Source organism: Tribolium castaneum, chromosome 1, assembly GCF_031307605.1.
Source record: "Tribolium castaneum strain GA2 chromosome 1, icTriCast1.1, whole genome shotgun sequence".
In the NCBI taxonomy this organism is placed as follows: Eukaryota; Metazoa; Arthropoda; class Insecta; order Coleoptera; family Tenebrionidae; genus Tribolium; species Tribolium castaneum.
Window position 1 is genome coordinate 21,976,236 of NC_087394.1, and position 12,978 is coordinate 21,989,213.

The 12,978-nt window shown below is 31.5% G+C and overlaps 1 long non-coding RNA gene across 1 annotated transcript; it reads left to right on the plus strand.

The window, feature by feature from the left end:
- The first annotated feature begins 9,564 nt into the window (after positions 1-9,564).
- LOC107397560 (uncharacterized) lies at positions 9,565-11,726 on the plus strand. Its single transcript, XR_001574644.2, has 2 exons — positions 9,565-9,997; positions 10,052-11,726. It is a non-coding gene; the product is annotated as an uncharacterized LOC107397560 (long non-coding RNA).
- The last annotated feature ends 1,252 nt before the right edge of the window (positions 11,727-12,978 follow it).

Genomic DNA, 12,978 nt, shown 5'->3' on the forward strand with positions numbered 1-12,978 from the left:
ATTAGTGAAGTTTGTGAATTTTAGGTTAGAATTTTTCTACTGATAAAATCATGAAATACTTCGATAAATCAACAAAACTACAATTAAGATTAACAACTGCTAATACACTTAAACGTAAATTATGCCAAAAGGTGGTCTTTTCAATGTCTTTGTAATAATTTTCCAATAAAGAAAGTGAACCAAAAAGTCATCGTTATTCGTGTTTTCCTCGTCATCTCTAATTTGTCAACATTCGTTTCTTCCACCAAAGATACAATAGTCATTCCGCATTGGCATTGTAATAATTGTGAAGCCTCAAAATTCGTATAACGCTCAAAATATCCGAATAAACATTTTCCCGCCATTTATGGTTACTTTTTTCGACCTAGCTCAGTGGCGCCCCCAACGGTAACTTTACTTCCGAATAGTCATTTAGACGAAGCAACACTTTGAATTTTCCATAGTCAACTTGATGAACAATCATTTTTGAAAACATTGTACATTTTAATAGATAAATTAATTTGGTCAAATGTACAACCACTTTTTTGTGTGCCGGTGTAATAGATCCATAATTTGTTGATTATCTTGGAAAGAATTTGCTGCATTCTAAAAAAACTATACACAGAACTATCAGCATCAGTGTATTGTCCAGCTTAGATACCAGTAGCGTATCCAGATATTACTTCCAGGAGGAGCAAAGTGAGGACGTTTTTATCGAACAATAAAACTTAAATAAGTAAATAACTAATTCATAAAGACTTGCTAATCTAAAGTCGAATTCGTTTAAATTGACATAAGGGTAGGCTATGATACGTATTGTTTACTTGGTTGGGTAAATAATCGCTTTTTATGTTTAATTAAACACACTTTACCGGTAGCCGCAATAAAATTCACAGAAATCAGTGCCCGCACACTGCAGTCCAACATTTCAACAACAGTACCATATCTTACCCCAATTTCTGTTTCCATTGTCATAAAAAAATGATAAAGAAAATAATTTTGAGCTTTAAACTGTCTATGTGCTATTTTTTATTGGTGATTTTGTAAATAATTACTATTATTTATGTAAAATTTTAGAAATTTTATTTAATTGGAAATCAGGATTTATTTAGATGCACGATAAAGATGACTATAATGTTAGTCCTACTACTAAATTTAACCACATTTAACGTGTGATTTTTTAAAACAATTATTAAAATGTTAAAATTTCTTTGACTATACCATAATAAAACCTGTAAATTCGGAACACAGGCATTGTAAAAATGAGAATATCAGTAATTTTTTGAATTTCAGAAAGTAAGGGTAAGGGTAAGGGTACTGATCATGTGAATTTATTTATGGTTATTAATGACATTAATAAACATTAATTTAAAACACGTTGCTATGGGAAGCGTGTTTTAAAATAGTGAAAACACGTTGCTATCGAAAACGTGTTTATAGTTTAGGATTCATGATTCATATGTTAAAAGGCTTAAGATGTTACCAATAAAAAATATTTTACGTTGGCAACCTAAAAACCATCAAACAACTTGGGAGGCTCACATCATGTCAATATTTTGCCAATTGTTTGAAGAAAAGAATCAGCTTAGTTAATTAACTCAAAGATTTCGCTGGCAATGGGATAAATCTCCAGAATTTGTTGTTGATTTTTTTTTAATCAAGGAACAGAACCGTACTGACTAAAAGCCCCAAAGCTTTATAGTCATTCAATCATTCAGTCATGCTGGTGACCTTGCAAGACGTTAGCTCTTTCAGCCTTACAATGCCCTCAAACAGGTGAACGAAAATCATGCTTCAGAAATGTAAATTAAGAAGAAAGTGGTAAGGTGGTGTTTCTTATTATTAATTTTAATTTTATTCCAACATTGTTAATAAGTAATAACACATAATCTCCACAGATGTAAAACATCCAGTTATTATTATAAAGGATAAGCTTTTTGAAGAAGTAAATGTAGTTTTGGTCAAAATTCATCAATAATTTTATTCAGTTAGTTGACAAGTACATGATGTAGATTAAATTTGTAATTATGCTAGTTACAAACTGATGTATGTTAACATGTGATAATTAATAAAAATTGCGTACAAATGCCTAATTAAAAACAAATTAGTAGGCAATAATTGAATAAATTAATACAAACTGAAATTGAGAGCTTGTCATTAAAACGGCATTTTTATTAGCTCTTTTATTGCTACTGGGCCTAACAAAGACATTTTTAATTTCTCCAGCATGTAGCTTGTCACGAAATAATTTGTCTCCATACAACAAAAGCTTTCGAAAGTCTCCTAATCATGCGTCCATTCTTCACCTTGACCTCTCTTCCGCTCCCAATTACCGTCCGCCTCGTTAACACAGCACAGTGGTGCCAACCCTGAGTAGGTACCTGTTTATCTTCTTTTAACATATCATCCGAATTTCTGCGGTTAAATCCTAGATAAGCCGCGACGAAACGTAGGGCGTGCCCATTCCCCACGTCAACATTGTTTTTTACCTCACTTTTCACGCCACAACATTTCTGAATCAACAGCCTAGGTCCACTTGCTCCATTTTAAATTGTAATAGAGATATTAACTAAAGAGTTGTTTTAATATCCTCTCATTACAATAATTGATAAACTAGTTTAGTTCGTGATGGAGGCTGGTTTTTCTCACCTTGTAATCACTCAGTATAGGAAAAAATTATTTAGCATTGCTGTTAAGAAAATCTTTATTTATGGAGACGGCGCCAAGGATTCCTTACATTCGTTTTCGTTTTTTTTTTGGCGGTTGTTACACTTTCTTCTTGATCAGAGATGGGCGTGTCAGGTAGACAATTCAATTGTTGACCTGTCAACAATTACGTAGACGTCAACATTTGAAGTGATGTCAACAATGTCAACATTATAAAAATAATAAATTTTGACATTTTACTGACGCTATTTGACTATAAAATTGGTGTATTTGTTAAAAATAAAACTTAAGGGTAGAAGAAAACTTTGAGAAAATATAAAATATGTGAAAATATGTGATATAAAAAAGTATAAAAACAATTTGATTCTTTTTTTTTTCATTTTTTTACGCTTCAGCCATTATCCCCTTAGTGTTCATTCTCAAAAGAATATTTTCTTTATAAGAAAATGTGACGTAAAATTCAACAAAACCTCAAATTCTCATTGTTGACCTAGTGTTGACATTGTAGTCAAAGTCGAAGACGCCCATCTCTGATTTTGATACGAGACTAAAAACTAAAAACCCAATGACTCAAATCAATATAAATAGATCTCGACTAAGCATTTTGTTTCGAGATTATATTAACGATACTAATAGATAATAGTATATTATATGAGTTCTATAAGACGCATTTTGTCGCACGTACGAATTTAGGGCACGACGAGCGCAGCGAGGAGTGTCATGATAGAGTTAGTGCGACAAAATGCCTTATAAACGAAATATCATACAGGGTGCTCAAAAACTGGCGCACCAACTTAGTGGTACGTTGTTGAAAAGCATGTGTAGATCACAAGAAAAATGTTGAAAAAATTTCTAAAGTCATATTTTAAAAAATCTGGAGCTACAAACTTATTTTGTTAACTTCTTCCGTTTTCATTATTTTTTAATGTTCTTATGTTTCACACTAAGTAATCGTTTCCTAACACAACGATGAATAACTATTTTTAAATTTCCCATCAGACCTTAGCAGTTTCTTTAATTTAAAAAAGTTAAAATACATCAAAAAATCACAGTTTGTAGATGTGCCAACGCTGGGAATTATTTCCTAGGAAACCGTTTCAAAAATAATTTATTTTTATTGTTGATCAAATTCTATTGCGATCACGACTGTTAGACAACGTTGCGACATATCATTTATTTCAAATTCGTTATTTACCAATAACTTTATTGCAAAGAATTTTTTTACTATTTTTACCTTTATATGTAAGCACTGCCGTGCTAAGCAAGAACGTCGTAACTGATTTTATATGAATCTTGAGTTATGTCTTGTTTTCTACATTTTCAGAGTGCACTGTTATTTTAAATGCTAGTAACATGGAATATTGAAGTCAACCTAACAATTTATTTGTAAAAAGGAAATATGTATGCAATTGTATCCATTATTTTGCCAAATCGCTGTTATTCCACATACGACGTTTAATTTTTTTATTTATTTTTTTAATTAAGTAAAAGTAACTAAGTAAAAAAGTCGTAACTACAAAAATATTTATTAACGGCTTTAAACAAATGAAATAATACGTAACAACAGGAAATTTATAAAAAAATGTACCCAAGAAATTACACCTAGCGTACGATACTTTTGAAATAAAAGCAAATTTTGCCAAAAAATCAATCGGTTATCTGGTAGAATATTTTTAAAGTTTTTTAAGAGTTACTGTTTTCTTTCTGTATCTATGCCATTTGTTGTGTGTTTTTGAGTGGGTTTTTTGAATATGATGTTATTGATGTTAGGAAATTTAACTCTATAAAGTCGCTATCAAAACTGCATCTATATTTCATGTTTTTTTTCCTCGTTCAAACGTAACGTTAACCATGTCGCTTAGGTAAGGTCGATTAATAATTTTGGCCAATTTGTACTGTGAACTGTAGTCTTGCCATTTAAAAAAGTTTTCAAATTTTATATGTTTAATTTTAGTTCTTGTACCCGTCCTTCCAACCGAATTGACAAAATCGTCAAAGTCATACACTTTTTTTTGTTTTTTTAATTGTAATTCGACTTGGTAATCAACCAAACTTGGTGGTACCTAATGTTTTTGATTAATTTTAGAAAATATACAATTTTTGATTCATTAATGAGTGGGTTTCATATACATTTTATAGTTACGACTTTCTTGCTAAGTAATATTGCACAAACCCCACATACGTCAATTTTATTTACGTATTTCGTGTTATTAATTTCTGGATAATATCTATTAAAGTTATTTAGAATCAAAGTTATTGCACTATTGATCTCAGATTTTGTGTTATCTCAAATTTGACAAAAAAGTCAGTTACGACGTTCTTGCTTAGCACGGCAGAGCAATTCGTTACCACACTCTATTGAGTTGGTGCGCCGGTTTTTGAGCACCCGGTATAGTATTTTTTTTATTTTGCACTTTTTGTATCAAAAAAAATATTTTTGGAATTTTGTGGCAGATGACAACATTTGTTCGCAGACAGTGAAATGAAATTAATAATTTGGACCGTCATTAGTTTATTCGTACAAATGTATTCTGAAAATGTCCAAGACGTTTTGCAATGTATCTCTTAACAAATACGAGCTTTTGTGGCAAATACGTGGCCGAAGGATAATGAGATCTCAAATTAATTACTTGCACTAGCTTTTGAAGTTATATTTGTACATTACTCGAAAAGTGTTCGAAAGGGCCACATATCAGGGCTGATACAAAAGTCTCTACAAGTTTGTATTTGATTAATTTGATTAAATCATGCACTTGAAACAGGTGCCGATTGACATTGACAGTTCTCTCAGATAATTGTCAAAAAACTAGGTTGCCAACATTATCCAATTAAATTACCCTGGTTTTTAGTGTAATTATTATAGCACTCCGTTGGATATTACGATACGCAAATCGCGTATCGTAATGACCTCAATACAAAAAAACGAAGTAGAAAAACATTTTTATTATTAATAAAACTAGAAATATGGTTCAGTAGACTCAAACCATTAAAAAGTGAAAATGCACGTTTATAAAAGTGAAATATTGAAAAATCGCGTTGTTGTGGGTCTCAGGTAAAATCTTATGATTTATTGTTATTTATGATTCGTTTCGGGTGAAAAGCTCCCCGGCGTGCCCCAAACCGTGCTTCCACAATGAAGTAATTTACAATTCTTGATTTCGGCGATTTTTCCAAGCCTTTTTACCTGTTGGCCGCCCCTTTTCCGAATCAGTGGCGTGTAATTTGTTTTCTAAGATTGTTCACTTGACGAATTCCGCATCTGTTTACTGTCGGCATCATGAGTGACAATTACGCACAAGTCAGCAGATTAAGGGTGCAGTTATTGTTTGTCTAGGGTTGGATTTGGTTCCGGGACCTGTTTGGAGCCAGGACCGGTCTTTATGTTCTTGGAATGCCCACCCCCATTTACACGCCATTATATGTTTGCATGGGGTGCCTTTCCCAAACAAATCATCCCAACAAAGAATTCTGTCTGCTGCTTAAAAGTAGGTAAAATAACTGTACAGTGAGGGGGTGGCGAAGACCAGCTTTATCTCTGTTGACTTCCTAAATAAATCGATTTTTGGGTCGTATTTGCTTCGGATAAATACGTAATTAGATGGATCGCCAATTTTATATTTTGACGTTATCTTAACACTTGGCAAACAGCTTATCTTATCTGATACGTAACATTTTTGAATATGGGCTTTTAGTCGCTAATCGTATTATAGACCGCAAGATGCAATAATTCCTTTATCTCGTCACTGATTGCAGTTTAGCATTTTTTTAAACTTGACGAGGATAGATTGGGTATACAAACTCTTCTAGTATTTATTTTATGATTCCTTTATTATACATTTTTATTATCTTTTAGAAAAATAAAAACAATAATTTTCAATGTTTGTGAACGAGCAGATGGTACTATTTTATCTAACAGTGAAGCACTAACAGAGTTTTCTTCTCCGAATTTCTATAAATAAGCAACATTTAGGGTGAATTTATAAGCTGGAACACCTGCAGTTCCACTGGGATTATGTGGGTATTTTTGAAGAACATAAATTTGCAAGAATATAAAGGTGCAGGGAAAAGTACATCTTTTAGTTTATTATTATTATTAAGGTGGGTATCTTATTCTAAAAATAGCTAATAACATTCACAACATTTAACTTTTTTCAAATAACTTTTATAATTGGTGTCTGTCTACATGCGCTTGTACAATCTGTCTATAAATGATTGTAGGATCGTAGTAGGTATTTCTTTCCAGAAAAAAACAACAATGTTAGTATATGAAAAATTTTGTTTTGCTGGTTGGCTGAGTAGATAAAAATTGGTTCTTTTCAGAAATTTTATGGAAATGAAATAATTAAATGCGACAAATTCAAATTCCAGAATCACCTGAGATCCTACACTCTTTTATAAACAGTCCGTACAAACATGTAGGTATTACTTAAAATCGAAAAAAACAGAATCCTAGAGCTCTTTGACCAAAATTAACTTGGTATTTCCGTTTTGGAAATTCAAGCAAATTAGCAAATTGTTTTTCCTTGACTGGCCTCACAAACAAAATAAACGGAAATTCATCACATGAAGAGAATACAATAAAGTAAATAAATAAAGAAACGTCGTAACGAAAATTGTTTGATTTGTTTTATCTGTCTTAAAATACATACTATTTTCAACAAATCTTCAATTAATCATTTCAAAGTCGATAAATAAAATGTTGAATGTAAATTTAACTACATAGTACTTACAATAATATGTTCTTTGGTAACATTACACCAAAAACCACAATCACAACTGTTTTTGCTCGAAAAAATCGAATATAATATCCATTCCAATTCAATAAAAGTGGCAACACCGCATTTTCTTTCAAAGTTAATCGTTCTAAATTATTTATTCACTTCAAAAAGTTAATTGCTAATGGAATTTATAATTTCAGTGACAGATCTAATAATAATCAACAACTATTTTATTTAAAAAAGGATGTATTAATAAACGTCATTAATATACTCGTTTTCATTAAGTACTTAACTGTTTTTGGGATTTTGAGGTTTGATGATATTAATAAATTACCATTACTTTTTCACAATGGCGACCTTTTTGGTTATAGTTCGCATGTGACATTTTTTAAGGGTAACTATGTTTTTGTAGCAAACTTGATTTTTGCGTGAAATTGAAAATGTATAGACGTTATTTTTTTCTGATAGTTTCTGTGAAAAAGACTAACGGAAAGTGTTCAAAAATTTAAAAATGGTCTACCTCAGGGACAAACAAAGAATGAAGGTATTTAATTGGGTCTCATCTTCATCGATGCGATGAAAAATATGAAATTGGTTTTGATTTCCTAGGGGATAATTCCCAGTGTTGGCACATCTACAGATTGTAATTTTTTTATGAATTTTTATTTTTTAAATTCAAAAAACTGCTAAAGTCTGATAGAAAATTACTTAATGTGAAACATAAAAACATTAAAAAATAATGAAAACTGAAGAAGTTGACACAATAAGTTTGTAGCTCCAGATTTTTTAAAATATGACTTTGGGAATTTTTTCAACAATTTTCCCGTAATCTGCACTTGCTTCTCAATAACGTACCACGGAGTTGGTGCTTCAGTTTTTGAGCTACCTGTATTTTTTTATTCTTGTAGTTTTCAAGTTACACAATTATTTTATGTTTTAATTGGCACCAATCTGCATGATTTTTTTTTGTTCGAAAAATTTTCGCGATGAGCTCGAAATGCAACTTTAATAATTTATTTAAAAAATACTTTTGTTTTACGGCTATCTTTAGAACATAGGTCGGTAATCTTTAACCTAAAAACCAAAAAAATATTCCAGCCAAATCAGAGAAACACAATTCACTTGATAATGTTATGTAGGTAGTACTAATTATTTTTTTCATAGAGTAAATATTTTAGGTAAACAACACTTGGTTCGATGCATTTGCATGATCCTTTTTTAGAGAAAAATTAGAGAAAAATAATTTGACTTCGCTCTGTTTTTAGCGTTTTGTATAAGTACATATTTTTCAACATTTTTGATAATCTTTCTTATTAGAAGTGAATTGCACATGATAAAATAACAAATCAAAGTTTTATTAAAAAAGAAATTTTCTTTAGTTTGACTTGTAAAACGTAATTTTTACCTTAAAGCTTTAAAAATCAATATTTGTTAAATTAAAAAATGTGTATAGATATGACAATGTCAGCTTCTACAAAAACAGTTTTTAACATTTTTTTTATAATTCATATAAGTACAGAGTGTTGCAGAAACAACTGGGAAAAAGAAACTTAGTTTCAATGTTAAAAAAAATCATTATTAAGTTTTTAAGGAAGATTGTATATATTTTTGATCTCACGGAAAGATAATTGGTCATCCTTTAATTGAAGAAAAAGATTAAGTACTAAAAAATGTTTCTTACAACATTGCGTTGTAAAGGGCTTTCGTATAACACAACATTGCGGCTATGATAATTGATAAATGAAATATAAATAAATGAAATTATTTCACTTTAAAAAATTTGTATTTATAAGTTTGTTACACAGTTTTGAACAGAATAATAATGGGGCGCAAATAAAACCTAACTCACATGGTATAATCAGAAAAACAATTTGAAAAATTAATTTCGCAAACAAAGAAAAACGTAGAAGTCATATTTGAAAATGCAGTTTGGTCACTCACGTGATTTTAGATAGGTATTACCTACATCAAAACCATGAAAAATGTTCGTTTACATTTGTTTTGAAACCTGAGTTTGTGTTTTGGAAGAAATACAATAAGTGAATGAAAATGCATTTTTATCCATAGCAAAAGCCTTAGCTTCCGATCAGTGTTTACACCGTCTAGACTTGTTTCCATTGTTGTTAGAAATTTTGTTTTTTTCCTTGAGCGTCCAAGGTCTCCTACCGCCCAAGTTCGATCTTCGGATTTATCTGTTTTATTATCCTATAAACCACGTAATATTCGAAAAGAATCTTTGTTATTTTTAACATTCCACAAACACGAAAATTTACCTTATAGACAACATCTCCAAAATATGTGGTCGAATTAACATAAATACTTCCATTATTTATACAACGCATTCCTCGTCCGATTCCCAAAGCGAAGCGCAGTGAAAATTTTCGAAATTTCGGACGTACTTAGCGCAAGTGATGGGCTAATGGCGAATCGTGCGGTGCAGTGACAGGTAGACGTTCCGTGGTCGTTTTTTGGTAATTTCGGGTGGTGTTAACTACGTAGATGATTACAAATGAAGGCTAGTAGTTAGTCTGGTATGTAAATATTTGTCCAAGAGGTAGAATCGCGCGAGGTGCGTGTCCGTGTAAAGTGGACCGGGTCGGGCCAGTTTGGCAGTTGTTCCAGAGACTCAATGGGTAGGTAGACGAAGGTGAGATAATGAGCTTGAGACGCCAATAGCCCCCTTCCAGCACACCAGACAGAGACGGAGTTTTAGGAATTCCACCCGCTGTATCTTGTTAAGTCATCTCGGCTCACGATCGAGGAGAAGCCAGATTTACGCCCACCTACTCGCCCAGTTTACACCGGCCCGATTTCTCTTTGTAGCCACTTTGGCCAAGATTCCAGAGCCGTAGCCGGAAAATGCGCTCTTCCGGCACTGACCGCATACTTTTAGTTGCAGCCCTGAGCGGAAGGAATCGACCGCCTGCCGAATTCCTAAGCAGATGCTAATTGCGAAATTAGTTTTTATGGCCGCATAAATAGGTTCCGATTTTTCGAGCATTAATATTTATCGGGGTGGTGAGAGATTGGCTATCGCAAATTTCGGCGCGATTATTAAGAAAAACGTGAGCCAAATATTTACATTGTTTGCGGGAATATTAAACAAGCAATAAACAACTGGCCAAATGAGTAACTTTTTGCGAATACAAGACGCTCGCTTTGTCGGTATTACACGTGACATTTTAAACACGGACGTGACCAGAATTTCACGGGGACCTCCAAGACTAAAATCACATTTTTAACAACAATTTTTTCAGCTACAAAGAACTAACTCAATTTTACAATCAACAAGCTCATTACCACATTTTTTGTTTCTAATTACAGGTAACACGAATTATTTGTTTATTTTTAAATTGTACAACTGGCCCAAGCAAAATATCCAGTTGCAAATTTTTAACCTACCGAAAAAATTATTCTCAGTTTTCTTAACAAAATTTGTAAATTTGTAAAATTAAAATCGATATTTTGCATGCGGTGGTTTAGTCGAACTAATTTTTAATTAAGTTTTAATTACTTTAATAATTTTAATAAGCAAATTGGCTAACTCCCGGTAATAAATGCTTTCGTACGTATTTTCTTAGTGTAGTAAAAGGGAACAGACAATTATCCGACTTAATTGGCATCGGATTTAGTTTTAGACGATCAAACATTAACCGGAATTACGGAATATGTAAGCATAATGACTAGTAATTTAAAGATTACCATTGGGATCTGCAAACAGGTTGGAGTTATTTCTGTTAGATATAAGATGAATAATTATTACAACTCGTCGTGGGTTATAAATGTTATAAATTGTAATACTTTTATCTTTCGGGAAAATTTATTCAAATAGCTCGGAGACATTATGCAACTCTTAATACACCCGTGCATCCACGCTGCCATTCAACTACGGAGGACTATAACTTAGGAAACGAAAAACTAGGTACAAAATCGCAGGATTTTTTAAGAATATGGCGATTTTCTTGACGTTAAACGATTTTCCGGATCATTTTATATAAGATAGTATCAAAATAGTTCTACTTTTTCGAATAGTTTTGCCGTAAATGAGGAAAAAAATTGTAAATATTTTCTCCTAAACATTTAACATTTTGAGAAAAAAAATCTATTGTATAGATTTTAATCTGCTCTTTATGAGGGAATAAATCGTTAAGCTCTAAGAGTTAAAAATTTACCGTAGTTGTTTCCTTCTTCGTCGAGTTTTTTGTCGATATTCGTTATCCGGAACATTTATCATGCAATAACTCCCGAACTATTAGTGATAACCCTATAAAGCTTATTGCTTTTGAAAAGTTTTTTTATTATCTATTTTTTTCAAAAAAAGGGTAAATGTAAAATAAATTATAATTAAAAAACTATTGGAAATTTGTCAATTTTTTTAAAACCAGTCCGATTTCCGGGATCCTTTTTCATCAGACAAAAACAAAATTGTTCCATTTTTTTGAACAATTTGCTGTAATTGAAAAAGATAAAAAAATCGTAAAATACTTCATCCGCAAAAATCAAAATTTTGAAAAAAAAATGCTAAAACCTCTTTGCTTTTATAAATTTTGATCTGTTCTATTTTACCAGTAGTCAAGTAACGGAAAGTTAATGTATAGGGTCAATAGTGGGTTATTTCTGACATGTCCTAAGATGCAACCAAAAATACTAATTGCACTTACCACTTGGATACTTCATTTGATTTTTAAAAACATGATTTGAATCAAAATTGGTTTTTTATCTTTTAAATAATATTAGCACATAATGAAATTTAGTAAAAAGTGGCAAGACAAACTTGATAATATTTAGTACAATGTAATCGTGTATTAATTTTGAAATTTTTTACGATTACTGGAATCAGTAATCGTCAGCTGGAATCAGTATTTACTATACCAGTATTGTTAGTTACATATGAGAAATAGCCCACTATTGATTCACCCTGTATACCTAAACTGTAGAAGGTGCAAAATTATAGAAAATTTAATTCTCTACAACTTTGTTTCAAACACTTTTTTTGTATCTTCAACCGTATTTCCAGCGTTTTGTTAAATATGCGACGGTAAGCAAAGAAGTATCGCTTAGAATTATTATTTTGCGTTTTATCTTATATTTTTGCAAAGGGTTTGAAAACAGCTGTAGATACAAAAAAAAGTAAGAAACAAAGTTGTACAGAATTAAATTATCTACAAAAAAGCCCGTGACACCATATCTCTATCTTCAAGAGTTTAGGTATAAATTAACTTTCCAATACTTGACCACTGGCAAAATGAAGGAATTCCGTCGCTTGAACGTCTTTGAACGGCTTTAGGGCCTAAATGGTTGAAGATAGGGATATGTTGTAGGAAACATAATTCTCTATAAATTTCTTACTAACATTTTTTTTGCATCTGTAACCGTATTCGCAGTGTTTTGAAAAATGTGGGACAGAATGCAAATCGGTAAAAGTTTGATTTTTTTTTTTAATATACTTTGCGATAAAATTTTTGCATTATATTTTTGTTTTATTATTGAGAATTTAATGTTCTATCTACCTGTATTTTTTTTTGCTATGATATAACCGGTATACAAATACAACTATTATTTTTACATTCATTGTTTTGAAAACTTAGATGGTAATGCAACAACTGCGCCCTCA